At 44.0% G+C, this 16,820-nt stretch overlaps 1 long non-coding RNA gene across 1 annotated transcript; it reads left to right on the plus strand.

The window, feature by feature from the left end:
* The first annotated feature begins 9,716 nt into the window (after positions 1–9,716).
* Positions 9,717–11,968, plus strand: LOC130921265 (uncharacterized). The gene is made up of 6 exons (XR_009064321.1): positions 9,717–9,978; positions 10,369–10,527; positions 10,841–10,964; positions 11,311–11,464; positions 11,567–11,677; positions 11,808–11,968. It is a non-coding gene; the product is annotated as an uncharacterized LOC130921265 (long non-coding RNA).
* The last annotated feature ends 4,852 nt before the right edge of the window (positions 11,969–16,820 follow it).

Below are 16,820 nucleotides of genomic sequence, written 5' to 3' on the forward strand. Positions count from 1 at the left end.
ACGGACCCAATAATGCAGTGCTCAGAGCAGATTTATTGACAAGGGTTCGGAGAGGAAGAAGTCTTGGCCCTTGGAGAGGCACGGAAGGCTGTTCGAGCAGGGGGGGGACGAGCAAGGCGAAGGCCCAGGCAGGATGCGTCTAGAGCCGGTCCTGTAGCAAGGTTCAGGTCACAGAGAAAAGGCAGAGGCACAGACGAGGAGCAGGCTAGAGGCAAAAATCCACAAGGTCAAAAATTGTATCAAAGGCAGAGGCACAGACGAGGAGCAGGCTAGAGGCAAAAATCCACAAGGTCAAAAAGTGTATCAAAAAAACCGGCAAGACAAGGTAACAAGGAACGCTCGTAAGTTGCAGTGAGGGCTAACAAACTCGCAATGGCTTAGAGGACTGTGGGTGTTTATGTAGGGAGGCTGAGGTAATGACCAGGTGTGCAGGACAGGTGTGTGGAATTAGTGTTGATGACTGGGAGGGAAAAAAAAAGGGAAAAGCATACAGGCCTGCAGTGGGTTCTAACAGAACCCCCCCCCTAGGGACGGACTCCGGACGGACCAGGCGCATCGGGGTGGAGCCGATGGAAATCCCGAATGAGGTCCGGGTCCAGGATGTGAGAGGAAGGAACCCACGAACGTTCCTCTGGGCCATAGCCCTCCCAGTCCACGAGGTACTGGAACCCGCGACCCCGTGGTCTGGATTTCATGAGTCTCCTCACCGTATAGGCCGGACCGCCGTCAATCAATCGAGGAGGTGGAGGAGGCGGCGTGGGGGGAACCAGTGGGCTCACACAGACCGGCTTGAGTTGTCCCACATGGAAGGTCGGATGGACCCTCATGGTCCTGGGGAGTCGCAACCGTACGGCCACTGGGTTGACGACCTTGGAGACTGGGAAGGGGCCAACGAACCGGGGAGCCAGTTTGCGGCTCCCGACCTTGAGAGGGAGATGTTTTGTTGACAGCCACACCTTTTGACCCACCTTGTATGTCGGGTTGCTCGACCGATGGCGATCTGCCAACTTCTTCATACGGGCAGCGCTTCTGACGAGACTGGCTCTGGCTTGGTTCCACACCCTCTTCTTGCGGCGGATCCACAACAAAGCAGAGGGTACTTGGGTGGGCGTCTCCGTCTGTGGGAATAGAGGGGCTGGATACCCAAACACAACATGAAACGGGGAAAATCCAGAGGAAGAGCACGGCAGACAGTTGTGGGCGACCTCGACCCACATGATGTTTTGCGCCCATGTGGTGGGTCGTTTGGAACACAAGCAGCGCAGAGTTGTTTCCAGCTCTTGGTTCATCCTCTCCGCTTGCCCATTGCTCTGAGGATGGTACCCTGACGATAGGCTGACAGTCGCACCGATGAGTCCACAGAACGCCTTCCAAAAACGAGCCACGAATTGTGGCCCTCTATCGGACACTATATCTGACGGAAAGCCGTGGACTTTAAACACCTCGGTGAGCAGAGCGCTGGCCGTTTCTTTAGCGGTGGGCAGTTTTGGGAAGGTGATGAACCGGACCATCTTCGAAAACCTGTCCACCACCGTCAATACGGTGGTCTTTCCCTGTGAGGATGGCAGTCCGGTGACAAAGTCTAAAGAGATGGGAGACCAGGGTCGCGTTGGAACCGTCAAGGGAAGCAGCTTGCCTGCAGGTGGCCTCCTAGGCGTCTTGTTGGTGGAGCAAACCACACAAGCTGCCACGTAATCTCTGACGTCACTCCTCATGCGTGGCCACCAAAATTTCTGAGCCAGGAGTGCAAGGGTGCGTTTACTCCCCGGATGGCCTGAAAAACGGGAAGTGTGGATCCAGTGAATGACTTCCCCTCGGAGGCCTTGCGGCACAAACAGCAACCCCGCCGGGGTACAAGGTGGGCTGGTCATTCCCTGGGTGGCATCCTGGACCTTCTTGATGATCTGCCACTGGAAGCCCCCCGCCAAGCATGATTTCGGAAGGATGGGTTCTGGGTCCTCCGCACATCCCTCTGAGGGAAAGACCCGGGAAAGGGCGTCCGGTTTGGCGTTCTTGGCGCCGGGTCTGTATGACACGACAAAATCAAAGCGGGTAAAAAACAAGGACCACCTGGCTTGTCGGGCGTTGAGCCTCTTAGCGGTTCTGAGATGCTCCAAATTCCGGTGGTCGGTCCACACCACAAACTGCTGTTCCGCTCCCTCCAGCCAATGTCTCCATTCTTCTAGGGCTACTTTGATGGCCAAAAGTTCACGGTTTCCAATGTCATAATTTCTTTCTGCGGATGTGAGTTTCTTAGACAGGAAGGCACATGGGTGCACCTTACCGGTGAGGGGAGATCGTTGGGATAAGACCGCACCTACTCCTGAGTCGGAAGCGTCAACCTCGACTATGAACTGAAGTGTCGGATCAGGGAAGCGGAGGATCGGAGAGGAGGTGAAAAGATGCTTGAGCCTGCAGAAGGCCGCCTCAGCCTTAGGATCCCACTGAAAACAACACTTGAGAGAGGTCAAGGAGTGCAGCGGTGACGCCACTGAACTGAATCCCCTTATGAATTTTCTGTAGAAGTTTGCGAACCCCAAAAAGCGCTGTACCTCTTTTCGCGAACTGGGCCTGGGCCATTCTTTGACGGCTCGAACCTTTTCTGGGTCCATGCGTATCTCTCCTTCAGCGATGACAAAACCTAGGAACTGAACAGATGGTTGGTGAAAAACACATTTCTCAGCTTTGACGAACAGGCTGTTTTGAAGTAACTTTTCTAGGACTGAGCGGACATGACTTATATGGGTCTCCAGGTCAGGCGAATAAATTAGAATGTCATCCAAATAGACAAAAACAAACACGTTCAGGAATTCCCTCAAAACGTCGTTGACCAATGCTTGGAAGACAGCCGGGGCATTCGTCAAGCCGAAAGGCATGACCAGATATTCGAAATGGCCTATGGGAGTATTAAATGCGGTTTTCCACTCATCCCCCTCCCTTATGCGGATAAGGTGGTACGCATTGCGCAAGTCAAGCTTCGTGAAGACCCGCGCTCCCTGGAGCATCTCAAAGGCAGAGGACATTAACGGAAGCGGGTACCGATCCCGGATGGTTATTTCGTTAAGCCCCCTATAATCAATGCATGGGCGGAGAGACTTGTCCTTCTTCTCGACAAAGAAAAATCCTGCGCCTGCCGGAGAGGAGGACCTCCTTATGAGTCCTGATGCCAATGATTCATTTACATAGTTTGTCATGGCCTGGGTTTCCGGGCCTGATAGAGAGTACAGACGACCCCTGGGGGGTATTGAGCCCGGGTGTAGGTTTATGGCGCAATCGTGTGGGCGATGAGGAGGCAGGCTAGTGGCTTTGGATTTGTTGAACACCTGTCTGAGGTCATGGTAGCAGACTGGAACCTTATCAAGGGCTGGAAACTCCGCTTGTTCGTCTTTCGGTGTGACTAACGTGGTGGATGCAATCTGGGTCCTTTGAGTTTTCGCCAAGTCGTGCGTTATACAGTTTGAGTCACATGACGGACTCCAGGAGACCACCCTCCCGGTGTCCCAGTCGATGTGGGGGTTGTGCCTTTTCAGCCATGGCAATCCGAGAACGAGTGGTTCGTGGGGTGAGGCGTAAACATGAAAACTGATACTCTCAGTATGACGACCAGGGAATTCCATTTGGATAATGGGTGTGCGGTGTGTTACCCGCCATAGTGGACTTCCATCCAGGGCTACGGCTTCCACAGGTGAGGGCATTTTGATGAGCTGCAATCCAAGTCGATTAGCCAGGTCTATGTTCAACAGATTGGTGTCTGACCCCGAGTCGATCAATGCTTTCTGCTGGAGAGAGAAGACAGGTGAACTTAAGACCACGGTGGGTTGGACCCGAGAGGCTATGCCGAGAGAGATGGTTCGACTGACAGACACTTTATGTTTTTGTGCGTAATCTTGCCTCTTGTTGGGGCATTTGACAGCAAAATGCCCAGGCTCCCCACAGTAAAGACAGAGTCCTCCCGAAACCCGGCGACTGCGCTCCTCTGCAGACAACTTAGCTCTGCCGATCTGCATCGGTTCTCCCTGGGTGGGAGAAGCAGCTTCGGCGATACCGCGGTGGGCTGAGGGCCCAACGGATCGGCCGATGGAATGGGGCCTCCACTGGTTGTACTGGTCCGACACTTCTATGGCCGTGCTAATGACCTCGTCCAGCGTCGAAAAACGGCACCTGAGCGCTATCTCCCTGCCGATCTCTGGGTTGAGCCCAGTCTTAAATGATGAAATTAGGGCCTTGCTTTCCCAGCCGGATTCCACCGCCAAGGAGCGAAACCGGCTGACGTACTCTCTGATGGATTCGCCACCTTGCCTCATCTGAAGGAGGAGAGTTCCGGCTTCCTGCTCGCGTAGTGGGTGGTCGTAGATCTTTTTCAGCTCGGCTGCAACATGATCATACGAGGCCAGAAGGGGGGAATTCTGTTCCATTAGGGCGTTGAAGTAGCCCAACGGTGCCCCCTCCAGGAGAGTGGCCAGAAAGGCAATCTTGGCTGTTTCCTGGGAAAAGCGACGGGGCTGAGACACAAAAATAAGCCTTAGCTGGTTAAAAAACATTCTGCATGTTGTCGGGTCACCTGAGTATTTCGTGGGTGGTGGGATATTTGGCTCAGGCCACACGGGTGTTTCCCCTTCGGCAGCAGGTCGGTTGTGAATTGAAGTAGCCATGTGGGAAAGCTGTGACACGCTCTGGGTCAGAAGAGACAGGAGCTGCTCATGCTCGTCTAAACGCTGGCCCTGGTTTTTGACTGCCTGTTCATACAGGGAAGAGCCTGCTGGGTCCATGTTATGGCGAGTTTGTTCTGACACGGATCAGAGAACAAACGGACCCAATAATGCAGTGCTCAGAGCAGATTTATTGACAAGGGTCGGAGAGGAAGAAGTCTTGGCCCTTGGAGAGGCACGGAAGGCTGTTCGAGCAGGGGGGGGACGAGCAAGGCGAAGGCCCAGGCAGGATGCGTCTAGAGCCGGTCCTGTAGCAAGGTTCAGGTCACAGAGAAAAGGCAGAGGCACAGACGAGGAGCAGGCTAGAGGCAAAAATCCACAAGGTCAAAAATTGTATCAAAGGCAGAGGCACAGACGAGGAGCAGGCTAGAGGCAAAAATCCACAAGGTCAAAAAGTGTATCAAAAAAAACGGCAAGACAAGGTAACAAGGAACGCTCGTAAGTTGCAGTGAGGGCTAACAAACTCGCAATGGCTTAGAGGACTGTGGGTGTTTATGTAGGGAGGCTGAGGTAATGACCAGGTGTGCAGGACAGGTGTGTGGAATTAGTGTTGATGACTGGGAGGGAAAAAAAAAAGGAAAAGCATACAGGCCTGCAGTGGGTTCTAACAGTCAGCTCATTGTCGTCTCGGTGCGCTATTTCATTTCGACTCACCGGCGAAACTATGTGTTGGCGATGACGTAGGAAGCCCGTCTCGTGAGGCTTCAGACGTAGCAACGTCCCTTCCGAGGCTTCGGGCGTGGCCACAAGCGCAATCAACACATGCCTCGATGAGCGCTTTGGAGATTTTTTTTTCCGTTTACTCGGCACACGCATCGGCGCCTCGGCACAGTAGGGCACATCACTAATAAAAAATCCCTACAGGCAACCCACTTGACAGACTGACACTGAATCGATGACATAGCACGTAAAATCAAATCATTTAAGTCTTTGCATTCATATTGCATTATTCCATATCTTTAAATTATGTGAACATATATTATAATGTGTAAGTAATAATGAATGGGTGAATGAGGAATGCCTGTGGACTTTTTGTTCTGATAAAATTTTATTCAAAAAGTTTTTTTAATGTTTAAAATTTATTTGTTTTTTTTTAAACAATCCTGCTCTGGACAACACACTCGCATGGAACCAACGATGCCAGCATGCACAAGAATTTCGGCTCAGCCATGCATCGTTGCACTTTTGCAATTTCATCCACACACTCTAAAAAAAATCCACTGGCTCTACTTAAAAAATATTGTTGTAACAATTTGCATTTAATTTTTTAAGTAAATTCAACTAAGCAATGATTGAGTACTTCCCTTATAAAATTTCTAACTGGACTAACACAATTAGTATAGTTGAACCATCATTATTTATTGTCCTCCACAAGCTTTATTGTGTAGAACCAACTCAATTTTTATAGCATTAATAAGAAATAAAACTACTTCATTTAGGTTGCTATAACTCCTTCATTTGAATTTCTCAACTCAAAAGTTGATGCAAAATGGTACTTAAATTTATTGAGTAAGAGCAACTCATTCATTTTCCATGCCGCTTTTTCCTCACGAGGGTCACGGAGGTGCTGGAGACTATCTCAGCTAACTGTGGGCAGTAGGCAGGGGACACCCTGAACTGGTTGCCAATCGCAGGGCACAAGGAGACATACAACCATTCAGGCACACTCATACCTACGGACAATTTAGAGTGCTCAATCAGCCTACCATGCATGTTTTTGGGATGTGGGAGGAAACCGGAGTTCCCAGAGGAAATCCACGCAGGCACAGGGAGAACATGCAAACTCCACACAGGAAGGCCGAAGCCTGGGATTGAACCCTTGATCTCAGAACTGTGAGACAGACGTGCTAACCACTCAGCCACCGTGCCGCCTAAGAGTAACTTGTTTTTCTAAAATAAATTGGACATGGCAACCCCAGTTTTGTTTGGAAAAAAATATATATTTCAAAACTCAAAACAATGGACAAAATGAAAGTGCAGAGCAAAACCAATATAAACATCTGAAACATTGTCAACAATTCACTTCAGGTGCAGGTATAAACGAAAAGTGTACTTCCAGTACTTTGATACACAAATATGGCACAACAACACACAGTGCAAAACAAGTGTACAACAAAATGTTTGCAAATGTACAAACAATATAGGGTGATTGAAAAGTAACTCCTGTTTTAAGATAATTTATTTAAATGTTGTAAACATTTTTGTAATTTTTTGAGTATGCTTCTTGATGCATGGTAATGAAATCTGTTTTCATTTTCTTTCTGACTGCAAATATTGTAAGGCAGAAAATGGCCAATTCTTTTCCCGTGGTAATATGCACATGTGATGGGAATTTAGGAAGTTGCACCAACTTAATAATGGAATAGAAATTAAATTTCACTCACTTAATCTTTCCCTTTGTTACGTGAAAGCAGAAAAGCTTATTCAAAAACAATATACTTTTAAGTTAATACGTCTTTCTTAATATTTAATTTTGATTAACTCCATAAAAGAAGTTACCAACTTAATAAAACAATGAATAGTAAAAAAAAAAAAAAAAGTCATTTTTATGTTGAAAAAACTCATGTTTTCAAGTCATACCAACTAGCCTCATGAATCATTTTTTAGAGTGCAGTTGCATTGCCTCCTTGACTCCCCACTTCGTCATCTAAGTGCTACCATGGCCCATCAGAAAGAAATTGAAGTGGACAAAAAATAAATTATAGCTTAATTTCAGATTTCTAATAAATTACCAAAAAAGTGACTGTGGGAAAATAAAGGAATGGCTCTATACCTGTGTTTATTTTGGGATTATCAGAAACGTCATTCTCATGCTTGGCCCAATAAGTCTTCAGCATTGAGGAGGTGGCAACTGTTTGAATGTCAAAGGTTAGTCATATACAAAGTGCACATGTGACATTTCACCTGCAAAAAAAAAATGACTTTAATTGTAAAATCAAAAGTTTTAGAACCACGCCGCGATCCGTTCTGACCAGGACTTGAACCCGCGCGCACGACGCGTCGGAGATGAATGGCATTTGCAGTGACCACTAAGCTAGCAGGTCAAGTGACAGCGCATTAGTGACGGGATCTGTCGTTCACTGGAGTAAACGAATCCATTCCGGATCGTTCAGTAAAAAGATTCGTTCAAACGAATCGTTCAACGAATCGTTCGCCCCCCTCATCTCCCTCCCCGCCCAAATGAATCGTTCGGTTAGTGAACGGGAAGTGACGTTGCCGAACGAATCACCAAAGACCGCTTCGCAGTATAACTGAACGGGAAGTGACATTGCTTGGTCCCTCCCTCTCTTCCACATTGACCACTCGTCGTAGTTTCAGAAATGAGTGACAGGCGATATCATTCTGCTTTCACAGACAGCCTCGTCTCCCTCCCTCCCGCTGCTGCAAAAGCGAGGGAGAACTTCCGCGTCGTCTGTCCTAGTTCTATGGGCTCAAAGTCATGGATCGTGCTTGCATTTCGATTGAGGACACGGTTAAACATTTTCCTTTTGTGGGGGGAGCGGGGGGTTGGGGTCGGGGGCGCACGGACTTTCTTTAGCATGTTCTTGATCACATTTACAATGCTGCTTGCTACCAGCCAACGCAGCATGCTTGCTGTCACGAAAATAAAAATAAATTGAAAGTTTAATTTCTAATTATGGAACGACCAACACATCATATTTACATCTCGCTCTGTTGTATTTTTGTTTTTATGCTCATCACTATTATTTTTAGTCACTATTAAAACTATAAGTGTAAATACCTAGTTGTCGAATGTGCTGCTCTGAAATAAAGACAATACTACATTTTGATATTTGCCAGTTTAATTGCCAATCAGTATTAAGATGATCGTATTGAATTTTTGCACTGGTATTAATAAATAAAATAATCCGGTCAACTCCCCTGTCGTCCCCGCATCTCAGCTCGTCAAATGCTGACGAGAAATGATTGCTTGCTCTTTACGATGTCGCCTTTCTACCCTCATTAGTCTGTTAAGAAAAATGTAGACATATTGCAACATCTCCCGTGTTCGCGTGCGTTGTTTTGGGGCGCTTGAGTAGCGCATGATCAGGACGGATTGACATAATTTGTCAAACCAACCGACACGCTCTGACACGAAAAAAAAAAAAAAAAAAACACTCGGAAAAATTGACATGTATATACAGTTTCATTGCAAATCAGTATTATGGTGATCGTATTGAATTTTTGCACTGGTATTAATAAATAAAATAATCCGGTCAGCTCCCCTGTCGTCCCCGCATCTCAGATCGTCAAATGCCGACGAGAAAATTGTTTGCTCTTTACGATATCGCCTTTCTACTCTCATTAGTCTGATAAGAAAAATGTAGACATATTGCGACATCTCCCGTGTCCATGTGCGTTGTTTTGGGGCGCTTGAGTAGCACATGATGGACGGATTGACATAATTTGTCAAACCAACCAACACCTGACACGAAAAAAAAATAAAACACTTGAAAAAATGGACATGTATATACCGTTTCATTGCAAATCAGTATTATGGTGATCATACTATATATTCTTTTTGTCTGTGCACATATGAAGTAAATATCGCTGCCATGAAGCCTCCATATAGTGACGGTTCTTTGCCCCCTTCATTGCCGTCACGCGACCGCAGCTCAGCTTTTGCTTGCCTCGTAGCTACCCGTGTTTTAAATTACTGTAAATTTGATAGTATGTCGTAATAGGTAGTCCCGAGTCTGTTGAGAAAAGTAGTACACTAAACCATGCTCGCTAGATTTGTGTGGTGTTTTTGTCTTTTTGAGCTGCATTTGATAGGCTCCACGTTAACAAATATGTGACAAAGTCCTTTCCTTTAATTTTTTGATTCGTTCACCGCATAGTCATTACTGGAAAGTCAAGTTAGCAGCAAGCTAGGTCAGGAGCCGGAGGACCGAGTCACTGAACGGGAAGTGACTGTCATTACCCGATCGTGACGGGTGTGTCATTACCCGATCGTGACGGGTGCATCGATTGTGACGGTTTGCTACTGCGCACGCGCAGATCGACGCCATTTTCTCCCGAGGGATGACGGGAGATATAGATTTATGCGTTAGGCTCGGACATTGAGGGTTTTTTATGCGTGTGTGTACGCCGCTATCTTCGAGTAGCATGAAATGCTTGAATATGTCTTAATAGATACTTCGAGTGATCCGAGAAGATGAATGTGGATACCTAGCATCTTCCAAGGTACCTGGTCGACGGAACGCTTCCAACTACTCAAGTGGGCGCCGTAAGATTCGACGAATGGTGCGTGATTTCATTGTTAAAGGTAAGTAAAACTGATGTTATACTGGCAATTTGTGTTATAGGTCTGAAAAGAGGGTCATGAATATATGAGCCTCTACGTTTTTTTAATCCTTTATAGGCCAAGTAACTATTTTTTATGCCATTTAAAAAACGCAGCTCCATAAACTATTTATAAAGATATTGAAATCATTGAAAAAAAGAGGCACTTTTTCTATTTTTGTTTTTTAAGTAGAAAATGAGAAAGATATGAGATGTTATAATAAAAATAAGTGAAACTGTTGTGAATGTCAGGTGGGAGAAGGTCCAGAGCTGAGTTTTATTTATTTATTATTATTGATCTCTGTCAGGTGGTGGTCATTTTAATCTACTGAATTTTAAGAATCTCTTTGCTTTTTTAATTTTCGTCCAACAGATAAAAGACCCCCCAATGAAATATATGCGCCTGGTCATCAAGTCAAAGGGGAAGCAGACTATCCTCATGGAGTGTCAAAATAACTCTGGGAACTAGAGCGGCGTCGAGGCCATTTCTAGCTTCTATTGGCCAACAATGATTCAGGACATCAATGAATGGGTAAATGCCTTAATTGAGCAACTAAGTTAAATCAGAAGCGTTACATGAAATTTATTTCATCTAAAGTAATGATTTATATTGAAGCACAAATGGATTGTTTTCACTTCTCAACAGACATTACGATATTAGACCATCCTCCTTTTCAGAATTGTAGAAATATTGTAAATAATTTTTTTTTTTTTTTTCTGAAAAATTATCAAATATTGTCACATTTTTAAAGCCTTTTTGGTGGTCTGTTTTTCATTTTGTGACACTTATGTCAAAGAACATTGGGAGGTATTGGGCATGGATTTATTTGCATTTCTTTTTAAAGGCATGGGCACAGATTTGCCTTCTGGACAGAGAAAGCGTCCCCTCTTCTTCAGGGATCTCTACAGCCTGTCTTCAGGGTTCCAAAGGCAACCCCCTCTATATCTTACTAAACTTCAATCAGACAGGTAAAAGAAAACTACAAGATAATCAATCAATGTTGATAAGGGGAATGGTCATCACTGCAATTGATTGCTTACCTGGTCATAACGTTCACCTGCATGTCATGTGTAAATTATGTCTTCTTTGAAAGGTTGAGGATGACACTGACAGCTGCCTAATCCTGGACATAATTTCCTTTGATCTAAATTGAGGACATAACTGCTATACTAGTAATTATAATTAGAGACAGGGCCCAATGAGGCAGTATTGCGCAGGGAGTTTAGTAATTGTCATGAGAAGCCAATTACATTTTAAACGTTTGTTTTTTAATAAATTTGATACTTTTTCATTGTCGGCTCACCTATATTACAGTTGCCAGAAGTATTGACTGCCAACATACATGAAAAAGTTGTCCTTCGGGAAGGTGACCGTGCTATATGCACATTGGCGCTTGTGTGGTCCAGAATCAGAGACCTTGGTTCTCCAGACTCCTTCAGAAGACGGCCACATTTTAAATGGCTTAACAGTAAGTACTTCAGTAAAATGCAATGACATGTACTTTTTTTGTGCTGTTGTCACATTTGTCTACAAGCTATTTATGTAAATGTGATTTTTTTTTATCCCACAGGTGTCTGGACATGGAGCAGGTTCTGTGCAGAATTCAGGAGAGAGTATTACAACATGTACACCATTGAGATCTGCCATGGGTATGGGGAGCAGTTCAAACAATCCCCACGAGGTGAGTTGCACTGTGTAAGCTTATCTTGGTGTCATTAGAGACACTTAATATCTCAACAAAGCATAGACATGGTGGAAAAGCCACAGTGCTTGGAAACGGTATTTCTCAGTGTTTTTATGTTCTTTTATAGGATTTGTTGGAGAGGAGAAAAGGGGTAAAGTAACGGCGTTTTACTGCGAGGAGGAAACACCTACAGGATACTGCAGTTGTTCCTGCTGTCCAATGCATTAAACTTTAATGTTTTTGTTTGAGTTTGTTCTACACATGCACATTAAAACTGTTTCAGCTTAAGGCATTTTGTTTTCTTCAATCTACGGCATAATCATTGGATGCTTTCCTATGAAACTTTTTTTTTCCCCCTAAATTTAATACAGCAATAAATGTCACCTTACAGCTTTTATTTGTTTATTCACCTTCTCTACTGTTTATCCTCAAGAGTATTTCTAATTATATTTATGCATTTGTAGGTTTGTATTATGTATTTTGGACTAAAGAATGACTGCCACATAGTTTTCAGTGTTGTCATAAATTTTCTGTTGTTCTTCCCTAAAGCTGTCAGACTGTTGAACTCTTGCCATGCTCCGTAGACCCCCAATATTACTGGACTACTATGATCATGTCTATATACCTCACTAACATCTTAGCCCCTAACAAGCTCAAGTCAGCCAACTGCTAAATTGTTTTAGTAGTTACATATTTTTATACTTCTATCCAGCGTTTTTGTCTTTCTTGCTTGTTATTTTTGTATGCACCTTACAATTTTGCTCTTTTATACTCACTCTGCATTTATATTTGCTTTTAAAACGGGACCTGAGTTCTAATTTCTCACCATTAACATGTAAATGTGAACTGATGAGACAATAAAAATCCTTGAATCCTTATAAAATGGTCGAAATATTACAACAATAAATTTGACAGTGATAATGTTTTGTTTTTTATAATCACAGCAAATTACATGAAACTACGAATATACCAAAATATATACAAAACAAAAACATTTTATTGTTGGATTTAGCTGCAGAATTAAATCAAAGCATGGGCTTTAACAAAATTTTGTATATATACTAAATATAAAAAAGTCAAAATAGAGGCTCTTTTTAATTGTTACTGTTAAGGACTAAACTATACTCACCATATAAATCTAGGACTCTGAAGCCTTCGTACATTATTACAATAACAATTTCTATTTGTAATACCATTGAGAAACGTATGTTATAACAGTCCGTAAGGTTTAAAGTTTTTCTTTTAAATTTAACCAGCGTGAATGGTCTCTGAAGGGGTTACTGGGGGTGAGGGGAGGGGAGGGGAAGACATTTAAGTATGTAAGGGAAGCACTTTTTCAATTCTTTTAAAGAATTATTATTACTATATTGATACACAGATAAGGGTGGAGGCAAACTGTAGATGATGTACATTTTTATACAGTAGATGGCAGTATGCACTAAAATTCGCGATTAATAAAAAAAAAAAAAAAACGAAGAACTTTAACGCGCATGCGCAGATAGCTACCCGCTCGCGACTGTCTCTCACGTGACTGCATCACGTCACTTCCTTCAAAGGCTTTACGCTTATAAACGCAAGAGATTCAGACATAAAAATTCACTATTCTTCGATGTCTTTAGGTTGATTAATATTTTTTTATGTCAGAATCTACCACATAAATCACTCTTGCGGCATCGTGACTCAAGTGGGGGCGGTGCTCTACGCGCATGCGCAGAACCAATCGCGGCTTGCCTAAGATTTATTCATGATTAAATAAAGTCTTAAGGTTTTCTTTTTGTGTACACATGAATTGCTTGGATCAGGGTGTACCTCAGATGCCCTACCGATTAAAAAAAATACATTTTAAATGTATTTCGATCATTGAGTCTCTCACATATATGTCTATATCTCCCGTCATCGCTCGGGAGAAAATGGCGTCGATCTGGGCGTGCGCAGTAGCAACCGTCACAATCGATGCACCCGTCACGATCGGGTAATGACAGTGACAAAACTCAGTCTTGCCCCCCTGCCTGCACGCTGGCTGCTTATTGGCCACACGTGGAAGTGGGTGACATACGCCCTGATTCTGTTTCCGGTCCCTCCCCTGCCCGCGATGAGGCTGGCGTCTGATTGGTCGTGTGCGATGTCAGAAGACGCTGCCGCTTGCTCAACGCCCTCCCACGCAGTGAACAAGCACCAACTTCATAGAACGAATCAGTGCAGATGGTGATTAGTTCGGTCTCGGTCACCCAAACAATTCGTTCAAAAAGAACGAATCGTTCGCGACCGATACAACACTACAGCGCATATTCTTGAAGGCAAGGCACCGCAAACGACGGACCCGCGTGCACCCGTCACACTAATAAACTAAGATTTACCTTAAAATTGTATTTTGAATGGAAGATGATAAGTGCGTTTTCCCTGTCTTACGTCCATTTCCACAGCATGTAGACAATGAGGAAGTAACCGTGAGATGTGGATTGTTTCAGCAGCTCCATCGCGTTGACAGACGCGCTTCCTTTTGAACCAGTTTCCCGCGTCATGACTGTGTCGACACAGTTCAATGAGTTCATGCATCGGTCACGTGATTTTCTTGTAGCGATACGCGGCACCGACGCAGGGGTTGCTCCATGAGCTCCGCTCGCGCGCCGGTGCATTAGTATCACTGGACCCACTGCTGGACTGGCCATCGGGCATACCGGGCATTTGCCCGGTGGGCCGATGGCGATTTTGGGCCGGTCCTGAATTTTTTTTTTTTTTTTTTTTTACCTAACGGCATTAATCACATTGGTACACAAAACTGGTAGATCGGCCCATCAGTCAAGATTGGTTATGGGCTGGACCAATTACAAACGAGGGCCGATGCCCCCTCCCTCTTGATCAGAGGTATCAGATATACATTAATCAGACATAGAGAGAGAGAGGAGATAAACAAAATGGATAACTACAAGAAAAGGAAAGGAGGCGCGGAAAAAATTAGAGATAGAAAGAGACAAGCCCTTCATGCGGATGCCGCTAAATGTGTTAAAATAACACAGATGTTTGCCGGTGGCGGAGCTTCCTCTTCAGCGACAGCAGCAACCGCAGGTTACGATGGCGGGGGTGGCCGTCAGGTGGATGAGGGGAAGGGGAGGCAGGAGGAGAGACCCGCGGCCGCCGGCGGTCCGAGTGGAGGGGAATCTGAACTTCAGGTAAGAAGTGTTGAACTGCAGTCTATCTGGTTCAGATATGAATTAAGCGTTGGTGTAGTTTATTTTCATTGCGCTCGCTAACTCTTAACACCGCCAGTAGTTATAATTAGGCCGTTAAGCAATGTAGCTAGCTGTGCATGCAAACTAACATGATGGGGTTTCTCTAATGCTGGACGGTTTCTATGATGCTATTCTAGTTGTAATTATGTTAGTGCTTAAGTAACTTTATTTTATTAATTTAGTTAAGTATTATCTCTATTTGTTAGGTAGTTAAAAACTTTATAAGGTCGAGCGGACGCGCCGGCGCGTCCGAGCACATAACTTTTTTTTGTAAGACAACACAGGCAAGATCTAGCCTGGTAGTTTCCATTCAAACTTCTGTCAAAAGTGCGAAATCTCAACTATATGACAGTTTATGAGTGGTCTCTATTGGCAAAGTTAAACCATATTTATGATAAGTCGATCACTCCATTTGGAAGGCTGCCGTGGTCACATTTTGATATTCATCTCATCTCTGTTCCTCTCTGTCCTTTTTTCAGGATCCCATCATGTTCTATGTTTGTTCAGGAGGTTCACTTGACCATGCAGACTTTTGGACTCCTCTAAGTAAGTACTGTATAGAATACATGATTCAACTGAGTAAAAATACCAGCACTGTGATCATCAGAGCAAGTCCATCAGGTGACATTCTTTTTCACCTCTGTCTCCTTTCACTTTGAAGGTTCCCATGTTTGAGGAAGCATTTGGTGTTGCTGTGCAAAGTGTTGCTGCAGTGGAGGTTCAAGGTTACTGTTTATTGATATGGTAAGTACATTAGTCTGTGAAAATATCACTTAATTACTTCTGCTAAGTTGGTTTGTTTGTGTACGGTACAATTCAAAAAGTTATGGACGGATCTTAATGAAATTTTCAGGAAATGTCCACTCTGGGACAAGGAAGAGATGATTCAATTTAGATTTAGAGGTGATCCGGATCACTGTCTTGAGCCAGGATTTTTTTTGAAGGATTCTTTATCATTGCAGGATAGGGCGATTTTCAGCATATGTGTATGCAACTCCAAGAAAATTGCCCAGATTGCTTGTAAAAAAAAAAAAAAAAAAAATACAGGACATGGCCATGGTAGTTGCTATGAAATGACACATTATGATTTGAATTCTGCCAATATTCTGGGTACTGTGATCCAGTACATGACAAAAATAGGGGCTTATCACATTTTTTTGACAGTGAGGTAACAGATGAGGGTACAGACATACAAACAGGTCTGTGCTCTGTGTTTTTATAGTTACAGTCTGTAATTTACACATTTTAATATTCATCTCAACTCTGTGCCCTATTTTTCAGGATCCCATCATACTTTGTTCATTGTTTGTTCAGGAGTTTGCCCTAAGTAAGTACTATATGGAGTATATGATGCAACTATTTCCCAGATTTTTTCTAGAAACCATTACTGTGATCATACAAGTCCATAAAGTGTTATTCTTTATCACTTATCTTCCTCTGTCTCCTTTCACTTTTTAAAGGTCTCCGTGTTTGAGGGCCTATTCTGTGGATATATTTATTTGCACTTTTATTGATGCAGTAAATTAATAGTCTATGAAAAAAATCACTAAATCTGTCATTTATTCATTTTAATATATTCATCAATGATCATGTCTCACCTCTATTCCGTATTAATCCCTGTCCTAATTTGAGGATCCCATCATACGTTGTACATTGTTCAGGAGGTTAACTAGACCATGCAGCCTTTTGATATCCGCTAAGTACTGTATAGAATATTGGAACTGGAAGGATGGTGTATGTTTAAGTTTATGTTTAAGTATATATACACCAACAAGACAGCGTGAAAGCATTGTCACAAGAAAGTTTGTTTTCATTCATAGGCTTAATTGTCTTTCCATCAATACCTGGTGGGCCGGTCTCGGCTCAAAATGCCCGGGTCGATTTTTTGTCCCAGTCCAGCCCTGAGTCTG

The sequence above is a fragment of the Corythoichthys intestinalis genome, chromosome 9, assembly GCF_030265065.1.
Source record: "Corythoichthys intestinalis isolate RoL2023-P3 chromosome 9, ASM3026506v1, whole genome shotgun sequence".
In the NCBI taxonomy this organism is placed as follows: domain Eukaryota; kingdom Metazoa; phylum Chordata; class Actinopteri; order Syngnathiformes; family Syngnathidae; genus Corythoichthys; species Corythoichthys intestinalis.